The sequence below is a fragment of the Scleropages formosus genome, chromosome 10 (assembly GCF_900964775.1).
Source record: "Scleropages formosus chromosome 10, fSclFor1.1, whole genome shotgun sequence".
NCBI lineage: Eukaryota > Metazoa > Chordata > Actinopteri > Osteoglossiformes > Osteoglossidae > Scleropages > Scleropages formosus.
Genome location: NC_041815.1, coordinates 28,740,390 through 28,752,817, shown reverse-complemented (window position 1 = coordinate 28,752,817; position 12,428 = coordinate 28,740,390). Strand labels below are relative to the sequence as shown.

The 12,428-nt window shown below is 49.5% G+C and overlaps 1 protein-coding gene across 6 annotated transcripts in view; it reads left to right on the top strand.

The window, feature by feature from the left end:
- Positions 1-12,428, top strand: part of arap1 (ArfGAP with RhoGAP domain, ankyrin repeat and PH domain 1) — a 49,792-nt gene that overhangs the window by 1,016 nt on the left and 36,348 nt on the right. Inside the window, exon 1 of one of the 6 annotated variants that reach the window (XR_003797944.1) lies at positions 6,585-6,909. The exons of the other annotated variants lie outside the window; for them this stretch is intronic. The gene's annotated coding sequence lies outside the window, so the exon portion shown is untranslated. Of the gene's footprint in view, positions 1-6,584; positions 6,910-12,428 lie in introns of those variants that run through there. 6 annotated transcript variants of the gene reach the window in all.

The following is a 12,428-nucleotide window of genomic DNA, read 5'->3' as shown; positions in this document are numbered from 1 at the left end:
AGATATGACCCCACATTGACCGCAACAGCATTTATTGTACCTCATCTCTCTAGTTTTCAACTCAAATCCCATGTTTGACCCTTCTGATAAAATTATAGTAACCTTCAGAAAGTCCAATTGTAAAATAAAATGGGGACAGCGTAGTGGTTTGAGCTGCTCCCTTTGGACCCAAAGGTTGTGGGTTTGAGTCCCACCTCTATCTCTAGTGCACTTAGTACTTACCCAAAAAATTGCTCCAGTAAAATTTCCCCGTTGTATAAATAGTAGTAAGTAGCTTAACATTGTATGTGGCCTTGGAGAAAAGTGTCTGCTAAAGGAATAAATAGCAAATCCCAAGTATGTATGAGATAATTTATTACAGCGCTTCCTCTTTGATAGTTTGGGGATTTGTTTTTACTTCGGGGTGTTGTTTTTACTAGATTAATGATGTGATTTTCATGGTGGACTGAAGCACACACAACAGGTAACGCAGTATTGCAGAAATACATGTAAATTAAATATTTTTGTGTGCGGTAGTATTGGGTTCGTGGCTCATTAGCATCTGTAATATCCTTGTAGGATGAAGTGGAAATGTTATTAACTTGTGTAGAAAATCCTCCAGTGATGCAATGAAATTCCAGATCACCCAGGGGGGCAGTGTGACATACACTAGTAGACGTGTGCGTGTAACTGGCTCCATTAACTGTGGGCTCCCTCTCTCTCGCGCACACACACCGGCTGAAGCTGCTTATCCCAAGTGGGGTCGCGGTGAGCCGGAGCCTAACCCGGCAACACAGGGCGCAAGGCTGGAGGGGGAGGGGGCACACCCAGGACGGGACACCAGTCTACCACAAGGCACTCCAAGCAGGACTCGAACCCCAGACCCACCGGAGAGCAGGACCCAGCCAAACCCGCTGCACCACCGTGCCCCCTTACTGCGGGCTCCGTCTCGCAAAAATTTTTTTTCTTTTTTTTTTAAATTTGTGGGCTTCCTGTTTTGCTTTAAAAAAAATGCCTTTTTATGTGACTGATTTAATCTTTAGATCATGTGCAGGGGAGAGCTGGGGGGGGGGCATGTTGTGAACTTCAGATGCCGATTGCGCCACCTGCATGTCTTCAGGAATGAAACACCCGAGCATGAGATGTGCTACGGTGAAGAATGCTGAGCACGAAGAAACCGTTTCAAACTTTGCGGAACAGTGTTTCCTGCTGGGAAGATGAGCGGTGGTGTCGCGATGTAACGTACGCTTGCTGCTACCGTGTTTCTGAGCTCGGTGGTCCCTGAACTTCGGTCGGGGTTTAATGCAGCGTGGAAGTGGAATGATTCCCTTTCTCTGTTGGGCCTCGGAGAGACGCATACCAGGACCCGGCGTGGTTCTTACGCGGGTCACGTTGCTCGTCACACCGTGCGTTTGAGCCACATCACATGCGATTCCGTTTATTAGTTTCCCGAGGCCGTGTGCTTATTTCTGTATTCACGCTATGCAGGGTGTAACTGGGCTTTTCTGCTGGAGTAACGCTCTTTGGGCACCTCCACGATGAACCGTGACCACCTCCCCCGATCTCGGCGGGTGGGGGAAGGACACCCGTTTGCAGCGGATTGTGCGTTCGTCGTTTTTGTGCCCTTCCTCCGCTCCTTTCCCAAGGAGCCCTGCTTGGCCCTGCTTGGCTCCGCTTCGCTCCGCTCCCCATCGGCCGCTGCCAGCGAGCGCATTCAGCTCGTAAACTCGGTCAAAGTTCGCTTGGCCCGCGTGAGCACAGAAAGGGTCCCGAGGCTTGAGCCCGTCCAGGGGGGCCACCTAGCCAAGGGATTGTCATGAGTAACCAGTGTGGGGGCGGGGGACTTAAACCTTGAGGTTTGCGCTGCGGGGGAAGAGATTAGGGCCGGATCCCTGACGCAAGACACCGGGAGGGTCTCCAAGGCCGTGGTGCAACTGCCTCTGAGCATCGGCTCAGTACAGTAAGCTACAGTAATCACCTTTCTAAGTTGCCAGTTCCTCTGTACTTCCTCCATTGTGTTGCATTTACTCGTTTATCTGACACTTTTCCTCCAACGCGGCTTGCAGTGCTGAGCTGCTTGCACTGATTTATCTATGTATGCGGTACATTTTACTGTAGTGATTCCGAGAAGGTACCATGCTCAAGGATGAGGTGTTCCACAATGTGAGTGGACTCCTCTGCAGAAAACAAAGCTCTCTGTGTTTAGGTTTAGCAGGTTGCTGCGCCCCGTCGAAGTGTGAAGGTGCGAAGAGCGCCTATGAAGGAGAGGTGATCGACGACGTGGCGAGAAGCACGTCGCGGCGACGCTGGGTACGAGGCCCGTTCTTATCTCAGAATCGGCGCGAAGCTGAAGTCGTCCACGTTCTTGCGCTCGCTGCGCGATCGTATGAAATCGTCTGGGGCTGGATGGAGACTGAGCCTTCAGCCGAATGTCGAGATGCTGCACGTGTCCGCGGAGGTCGCGATATCGCATCGCGCTACATATGGGTGGTCTCATGCCGTCTAATTTAAAAAGCCACTATCGCAGCAGCATCTTCTACAACCTTTCATCAAGTGGTGTGAACTTCTCACCCTCCGCTTGGACTTGTTGGTACGTTGTGTGTGTGTGTGTGTGTTGTGATAAAGTTGGTGCCACCGCTTCCGAACTGAAGACGGTCTGGCCTTGTGATGAGTTATTTTCTATATATGTAGCTCACTTATTTCACACGTTATTCAATTACAAGTCGTTATAACTTTGTTGTAAATAATATTAACAGTTATAACTTTATAGATACTAGTTATATATAAAGAAATGTTATAACTGTAATATTTACACATTTTTAAATAACTAACTTGTAGTCTAGTGGTTAGCCCTGCTGCCTTTGTACCATAAGGTTGCAGGTTTGAATCCCACCTCCAGCTGTAGTAATCCTTCAGCAAAGTACTTAGACAGTACTTACTCTGGTAAATATTACCTAACTGAATAACATTTAAGATGGTAAGTTGTTTTGGGGAAAAAGTGTCAGATGAATTTGTACATTTGTAAAGTAATTTAATAGAACATGTGTTGAAATCTCTGTGTTCACGGTTTGTTGCTGCAGCTGGTGGCGTAGTAACCAACTGGAACGGAGTTGTTGGTCCTGGGTTCGAATCCCACCTTGCAGTAAAGGGATAAATCAGTAGGTAGCTTACTGTATAACCCTCACACTTTGTTGCCTTGTGGAAAGGGGTCAGATAAGTTAATAATAAATGAGTCTTAGTGCTGAAAAGGATCTTTTTTGCTTAATTTTAATAAATAAATTAATAATAATTTATAATAATTAATAAATAATTATAAATAGAAAAATAATTATAAATATAAAAAATAATTTAATAAATAAATAAGACTTTATTCCTACTGTTGTTCTTTACCCTGTAATGTAAGTGGTGAAAAACACACATCGGAGTGTTCGCGCCAGGAAGACGTGCGTACGCACTTACGCCCCCGCGAGCATCACCTTGTTCGTGAGGATTTGACACGGAGATGCGGTCGGCCCCTGGTACGAGAAGTGGCCCTGAGCGCCGTGCGCCCGTCTCTTCGTCCCCGTGATGCTTCCAAGATGCCGTTGCCAAGCGCTTCAGTCCCCCAGAGCCGCCCTGTGTTCAGTAAACCCCCCCCCCCCAAAGGGAGCTCCACCACCATATATGAACATAATTCAGGCAAAGCTGATTTCTATTTACTTGAGCTGTAGCTGTAAATTTACCATTTAATTCTTGCATGTCGGTTAAAGACTCTGTTCACGTCGGATGGTCAAAGCGTCTTACTTCGTACCTCTTTGCGTCGGAGCGAACCGGTCGAAGATGTTGTTCAACCAACGTCCCGACCGCATGATCTCTGAGGAATGACCGAGTTCAACGCCTCGTTCTCCTTTTCGGGATAACTAGCAGTTCCAGTAATAAACAGTGACATAAAACAGGTGATTTAATACTTTGCTTTTTGATTTTTTTTTTTGGTTTTGTTTTTCCATCTTCCTGTAGGGAGGTGGGTCTCGCTGAGCCCGTCTGTGGGGGGCGAGGATCTGAAAGTGGTACGGAGATGATGAGCGGATTAACCGACACGGGTGGCTCTGAGAAGAGGCCTGGGGGCCGCGGTCCCGGGTCGCTGTGCGGCAGGTCCGACTCGGCTCGTCCTCCTGTTGCGAGGAGGTTGTGGAAACTGAGGAAAGTTCCGCTTTAAAACCGAAGCTGCGCAGGAGCTCCTGCAGAGGCTTGTCCGAGCGCGCGCGCACACACACACACGCTTGTGTGTAAGCACGTGTAACAGTAGTTGATACCATGTTTATTACACTGCTGATACATCTCTCTTCCTGTTATGCCTGTTCTCGTTCGAAATGGACACACGTTTGACTTCACATTTATTTATCATTTTCTATTTATTATATTCCTGTAGCTCAATTACCTGCTGACAGAGCTGCTCTTTTTTTGAATTTCACATTATTATTAACGTTAGACATTATTCTTAGTAATATTTCATTATTCATGTTGATGAATAATGGCCACTTTTCCTTTTCTCTAAAAACCAGTGCTTACAGAAATGCACCTTTTTTTAAAACTCCTGTGACACTCTTGAGGTTAGTGAAAGGTGGCGGGTGGGGGATCGAGAAGCGGGTTTTAAACCCATGTCCCAGCGGTGAGGAAAAACTGTTGCGCTGCAGCTCAGCGTTTGAGGAGTTTTTCCTCATCTTATTCATGTTCTTTTTTCCATCCAGAGCGAGTTTCAGTTGAACCTGTTACACAACCTGAGGGGCAGCAGGGGGCGCAGCGGTTAGGGTTGTCGCCTTGCAGCCAGAGGGTCTGGGTTCGAATCCCAGCTCCTGTTGGGGTAGCTTCGAACAAGCTGCTTACCGTTCATACCGAGTCAAAATTACCCTGCTGTGCAAAAGGGTAAATCAGTGTACAAACCTGGCATTTTGGGGAAAATCATCAGATACAAGAATAAATAATACAAAAATATCTTTCGTTCTGCTCATAGTCTCGTCTCTCGTCCTCCAACACGTGGCACTTTGTCACAAGAGCTGTACTTGAGTTCCTGTGGGACAGGAAGTGACCGATGACTGACGACCGGGGGGAAAAGGGGGGAGGGGGGGTCACAGTGCCACTGTCATCCCTGTCACTATGGTCATGTGGAGGACTGTAGCTCAACCACACTGTGGGCTGGGCATTGCGCGGGAGGGATCGCTTCTGGTATTCAGTACTAATTTGCCATGTGGGTGAACGACAGGGAAACTTCTGTTTTTTACCATCTTTTACTATCTCATGGGCGTGTAAAGCCTTTCTTTCGTCCCGAAACTCTCAGGGAACGCCGTGTCATTTAGGTAACGGCAAACAGATGTTTGTCGGACATCCTTCATCTCCCCCTCCGCCGTTACGTGACAGCCCCCCCCCCCCCCCCCCACACACACACTCACACACTCTCACACTCTGAGAGGCATAAAAGCACTTTGTCTTTAAAGCAGAGGCAAGGAGGTGAGACGTGATCGGTGTGACTGGAGTAAGTTGTCATGCGGCGTGGGAGGAAAACGTGTTACACTGTGCATCTGGTGGGGGGTGCCCCCCCCCCCCCACCTCACCCCCCTGGGTGCATCTTTCTTCTCTCTCTTCCCTCTTCCCATTGCTCCTCTCTTTTCTGTCTCCTTTCTCTCCTTGTGTTTATTTTTGATTCAGATCTCTCAGTTGAGGGATGCTTTGTGGAAGAGGAGTGTGTGTGTGTGTGTGTGTGTGTGTGTGTGTGTGTGTGTGTGTGTGTGTGTGTGTGTGTGCGCGCGTGCGCGCGCGTGATGTTGGGGGCGCTTTGTCGATTGTTGGATCTAGCTTTGCGTGCTGCAGAATGGTCCATTGTCCACTCGGTCATGGAGGAGTGCTGGTCTCGCTCTGGTCTCGCCGGCGCCCCCCCCAGAGCAGCGCACCCTCCTCAGGAGCCTCGTCTTGTTTTCCTCCTCTCCTGCCAGACCCCTCCCCTGTCCCTTTGCCGGGGGGGGGGCTCTTTGTAAACAGCTCCCAGCGGCTTCCTGGGATACAAGCGCAGACGTGGCGCTCTGAACGTGCCTTGTGCCAAATGGAGAAGCGGTACCGAACAGACTGGGCGGCTCTGCCTCGTGACCCCTCAGCCTTGGACTGTTACAAATATAATAACCGACATGTATATACAGCATTTATATATAATATATATGTGTCTATATGTGTACTTTATAGGGACAAATATTACAAGTGCTGCAGGAACAGAACATAGATCTCTGCACTTAGTGTTTGGCCTTTCAGGTGTGTGTTTAGTCTTCCGAGAAGTAATGAGCTCTGAGCGTTCTGCCCTGCTGGGGACTCAGATGCTGGCAGGTTCTTAACCACTTCCTTGTCATGGGGGTGGGGGGGGGGGGGGGTCCAGCTGTGATACCGCATCTGTGATACTGCTCTTCCAGTCATCTGAGTATGCTGTTGCTCCCCGCTGGCTCTTGTGGACTTTATTCAGGCTTGGTGTTATGGTTTGGTTGTGTGTGTGTGTATCGAGTGCCTGGAGAGGCAACGGTTCTGGTGTGAATTGCGCCCTAACAGGGCGGGTGGTGCTCTCTCAATGGGAGCTTTCATGCGGCCGTTTCAGTCCTGCGCCTTTGTGCTGCTGTCCTTTGCCTGTATACACACACACACACTCACTCACACATACTCTGTGGTTTTTTTTGACTGTGCGTCTTTCATTATTTTTGCAAATGAAGTTCCTCAAACACGAAAACTGGGAAGTCCTCTGACTGCGAGCAGCAGAGCGAAGGCTAACCGAGCGTGCGCGCGCACACACAGCCTCGAACAGAGACTGGTTGTGTAGACGGATGAGAGGACCAGCGAGATCCCGCTACACAATCTTCTCTCCTTGACGGGACGCAACACGACGCGCGCACTCTACTGTGGTCGTCTAGCAGCCTGGAGGTAATGGGGGAGGGGTTGGCACCTGAGCGCTTGAGGCTCTTGGGCAGGAGAACCATCTGGGCTGGGTGAACCTGTTTGGTTGCTGCTGAATGAGGATTACACTAAGTCATAGTCTGGCTTTGTGTGTGTGTGTGTGTGTGTGTGTGAGAGAGAGAAAGAGCGAGAGAAAGGAGAGATTCATGTAATACAGGTGGTGTGGTGGTTAGAGTTGCTGCCTTTGGACTCGAATCCCACCTCTTGCTGCAGTACCCTTGATGAAGGTATTCTCCCTGAACTGGTACAGTAAAAATTACCCTGCTCTGTAATAGGGTAAATCAGTGTATACAGATGAATACCCTCGGTCACTTTGGAGTAAAGTGAAAAGATGTCAATGTAACACCTGCACTGGAGGAACAGGATGCTGAAGAAATGGACTCTGTGGCAGCTGAGCTTTTAACTGGTGCCTTAGCCGTATTTTGGAAGCGCGGTGCCGGTGTGTGTGTGGCAGTGGGTCAGTGAGGACCGAAGAGGGCCACGGCCCGGGGGGGGCGAGTCGGTGCGCCGCAAGGAGACGTTACGCTTTGGGGAGTGGCTCAGCGATGGGAACGGATGGTTCCGGTCACAGCAGCTCGGGGGGGGGGGGGGGGGGACAACAGGAGGAACAGCGCCAACGGATGTCACTCATCACGAAATCATCTGAGCCTCTGCTCGTTTCGTAATAAGACTATTGATACAGTTCAAACTAATTGTTATTATTATTATTTATTATTAACAATACAGCTGGTGGTTTTCTCCACAGTAATGTACAATGTTAGATTTGTACTTTAAACTGGGTAATTGTTACCGCGTATTGGTGTATTTCCACCACGAGTGCACCATAGACCCTTTGTTCCCAGAAGTGCCGACCGTCTAATCCAAACAAATAACTCCCCTATGAATCACTTCATGTGGGTGCGGCTGTTTTGGCTGGGTCCTGCTCTGTGGTGGGTCTGGGGTTCGAGTCCTGCTTGGGGTGCCTTGCAATGGACTGGCGTCCCGTCCTGGTTGTGTCCCCTCCCCCCTCCAGCCTTACGCCCCGTGTTGCCGGGTTCGCCGTGACCCCACTCAGGACAAGTGGTTGTAGACATCGTGTGTGTGCGAATCACTTTGACTGGGACAAGTGGGCATTGGGTCTGTGCTCGCGGACGTTATATTTAATGTAGCCAATGTGACTGAGTGAGGTTTGGTGAGGATGAATACCTTCATCAAGGACACTACAGCAGGAGTGGGTGATACTCTAACCACTCTGCCCCCTGCTGGCCCATACAGTGTAAATGATGCCGAAAAGGTGAATTCTGCCATGAGGGAAACGGTCCTTATTTCTCTGCGTCACCTGCAGGGGGTCTTTCAAAGCTTAAGATGAGATACTTTACTGTCATTGTATGCAGTACAATGAAATTTTGTGTGGCACCTCTCAGAACAATAGCAGAAGAAAGAACACTTAAGATCAAATTCTTATTTAAGTCCTCTGTCCTTAGCAGGCTGGGGGTGGGTGGATGTGGGGGAGTAATGGAGGCGGCAGCTGGCTTTCGTGATCAGTTTTCTCTGGTTGGGCAGGGAGGGGGTGATGGAGGCCACAGCTCTGGGAAAGAAGCTGTTCCTCAATCTTGGTGCGGGATTTTATTGTCCTGAACCTTTTGCCGGACGGCAGCGGTTCGAACAGGGAGTGACCGGGGCGTGTGGTGTCCTGGATGATACCCAGCCTTCTTCCTCAGTCGACGAGTGTAGGTGGTGTCCAGGTTGGGGAGCCCCATCCCGACGATGCGCTGGGCTGCCTTCGCCACGCCACGCGGATCCTTCCGCTCGACGGCGGTACAGCTGGAATACCAGTGGCGCAGTTAGTCAGGATGCTCTCGATGGCGGTCCTGTAAAAGTTCAGCAGAACTTTCTGTGGGATCTGGGCCTGTTTCAGTTTTCTGAGGAGCACGAGTCTCTGTTGGGCCTTTTTGACCAGGTGTGAGGTGTTGCAGGTCCACGTCGGCTGCTTTGATACATGGACTCCAAAGAGCTTTAGGCTTTCCGCGCGTTCCGCTGCTTCTCCATGTACGTGGAGGGGGAGGTGGTCAATCTCCTTTGTTCTCCTCAAATCCAGAACCATCTCCTTTGTCTTAGAGGTGTTATGGACCAGGTTGTTGTCCTTATGCCACTCGGCCAGATGTTCCATCTCAAGCCTGTAGGCCGTCTCCTCATTGTCTGGGATCAGCCCAACTATCGTGGTGTCGTCTGCGAAGTTAACGATGGAGTCGGAGGTGTGGAGGGGGGTGCAGATGTGGGTGAAGTGTGAAGAGCCTGGGGTTCAGTGTGCAGCCCGGTGGGGTTCCTGTGTTCAGGAAAGGATGGGAGGACAAGCATTGTTTTCTCTCTCTCTCTCTCACACGCACACACACACACGAGCTGCTGGGGGGGGACACAACAACACACAGGAAGTTTAAGGAAGCGCAGAGCGAGTCCATTAGGTCGCACTTCCAATTATTGGCACGTTGTACAGGTGTGGTGATGTATATACAGTGGACTAACAATGAAACCTGAAAAATTGCGATGACCTTTTTTCCCCTCCCACCCCCGAATGCGCCGTATGTCCCAGGTGGACAGGGTGCCCTCGATTCTGCTTGCCCCCTAAGCGTGTGCAAAGCCGGGCCTTGGGTCCAGACAAATCCCCCGACCCCCCCATGCCTCTATCTAACACCCGATACACACACCTGCTGATTTTCCCTTCAGAAAAACAGGAGGTTCTTTATTTTTTCAGTGTAATTAAGATTTTTTTTTCCTACTTTACACTTCAGCTAACAGGATAGTGTTTCAGCAGGGGGGGTTTTGTCCTACACTCGTGAAAAGGCGCCGCTCGGGCCGCCGCGGTGCGACTCCGCGCTCACAGCGCCGTCACGTGACCTCGACGCCACGGTCTCGCGCGCCTTGTGACTACCCGTGCGTCGAGCGGCCTGTGGCGCGTGACTCGAACCCTGAGTCATACTCTGTTCGTACCTGAACTCCTTCAGGCCGCCGTAGCGAATCTATTTTTACATCCTTGACAAGTTTCGGATCCCTTCTCTGTGACCCCCCCCCCCCGCGCGTCTACGTGCGCGTCCACGTGCGCGTCCACGCTGGCCTCGCGGTTGCCGTGGAAACGGCGTTGGGACGTTCGCGCTACAGCTCCGGGCCGCGTGCTCAAACGTGACACAAACGCGACACAAAAGCGCTGAGCTGCGGCGCCACTTTAGCAACTTAGATTCCGCGGTGTTTTTAACGGGTAAAAAAGTCGATCGCGGTTTACCGTAAAGCATCGTGTAGCGGCGGCGCCAGGAAACGCGGCTCTGGTTGATCCTTCTGAAATTATAGGGCATCGATAATAAATCATCAGGAGATCAGTCATCAGATGCACTGGTGTGTGATCATGCCATGGGACCCCCCTTTTTTTATTTTTAACGGGAAGAAAGTCCCTTTCTTTGCAATTTCTCAGTGGGGTATACTAGTCTAGTGAGGGCGGCACAGCGAGTAGCGCTGCTGTCTCACAGTGCTTGGGTGTACAAGAGGACATGGGTTCGATCCCCACTTAGTCTGTGTGGAGTTTGCATCTTCTCCCCTTGTCTGTGTAGGTTTTCTCCTGGTGCTCTGGTTTCCTCCCACAGTCCAAATACATGCTGTTCAGGTTCAAGTGTGTGTGAGTGACAAGGAGTGTGTGAATAAATGTAGTGGTGTTTGTGTGTGTCTATCTAACCTTAAATGTTTGGACTGTTATCTCTGAGTTGAAGGTTATTCAGATACATTTGTCTTGAGGTCTTTCTTTCTCTGGAAGGTGCTATCAGTCAGTATGGCTGGTAGTGCAGTTGTTAGCACTGCTTCTTTGGATCCAAAGGTCATAGGTTCAATTCCCACCTCCAGCTGTCACTGGCCTACCCATGAGCAAGGAAGGTACTTACCCTAAATTGCTCCAGTAAAGTTACCCAGCTGTGTAAATGGGTCAATAATTGTAAGTAACTTAACATTGTAAGTCTCCTTGGAGAAAAGTGTCAGATAAATGTGCAACTGGTTCATAATAAATGTGTTTTTGGTGTGTGGATCCCCTGCAGACTTTGAGTAATAAGTGGTTTTGGCCCTTTCTTCTTCCATTTTCGCATGAGTTATGTAATCTGTGCTGCTTTGGCAGAATGTTACCCCAAATGAGTGTGACACAAGCGCAGCGGTACCGTGATATTACAAAATAGTCTCCATTAGTACACAGTTTATCTTATTTTAACCCCGGGAAGGATCTGCTCACTTTATTTTCAACATCTCCATCCGTTATTGCTGTCCGAAAAGGGACGCTTCCCTTATTTTTAAAGCAGTGAGAGAGTGTGTGTGGGTGTGGGTGCATGCAGGGTCCGTAACGGAGAATGCTTTTTAACTCCACTCGGTGACTGGTTTCAGTTCCATTTATATCGTGTTAATATGAGGCTTGGATGGAGTTCCACCCTTTGACTCTGGGACAGTTCAGGGCTCTGTTTGGAGCAGCAGGTGGCGCAGTGGTTAGAGCTGTCAACTTGTAACCCGAAGGTCCTGGGTTTAAACCTCACTTCCTGCTGTAATACCCTTGATCAAGGTACTTACCATGAATTGGCACAGTAAAAATTACCCTTCTGTGGAAATGGGTAAACATATCATTTCTAGTCCAGTCGTACTGACGCTCCAGTCTGACTTCCTCTGGTTTCAGGGTTATTTTTACTGCCTTTGACCAGCAAGAAATGCTTCTATTTCAGGTCTGGCTTCTTGAGAACCTTTTTTTTTTTTAAAACCCCAAACAGATCTCTAGTTCTCCAGTAAGCTCCCTCACACTGCCCAGGATTCCCGCAGCGCTTCACCTCCCGGTCGCCGGTCATGGGCAAGTGTGGGTTTGACGGAATGTTCTGCTGAAAGGTGCTGGAGACCTTCAGCCCATTGAGCTCACGTGTCCTTGGATCAACAGTTTCCTTTGGTGTCATTGATTCATCGCTGGTCTGTCGCAAAAACGGGTTGTTCGTGTGCTCTCGGCTGTGGGGAAATGCGGCCGTATGAACATAGCTCAGATTTACTGTGTTGACACCATCAACTTAATTTCCTTGATGATTCACAGTTGAAAATCTCATTTCTTTACCCTCATCCAACCGCTGTCAATAAGCGCTCATATGACGTACGGTCCCGGTGGTCCAGAGCCTGTCCCAGGTGCCTGGGGTGTGAGGCAGGGTTCATCACAGGACAGTCTCTCTCATTCACACACCCAATAGACAATTTAGAGTCACCAGTCTACCTGAAACACATCTCTTTGGACTGTGGGAGGAAACCAGAGCACCCAGATGCAAGTTCTACACAGCCATATTTTAACCCACGTACAAACCTTCAACCCAGGAGCTGCGTGGCACCCTAATATAATAAAGCAAAATATACATTTTTGACTGGGTTATGTTGACCAACTTTCTCCCCTCCCAATAATGTCGAATCGCATCCGATCCCTTCGTTGTTCTGTTACCGTGGAGATGAGTGTGATTGTT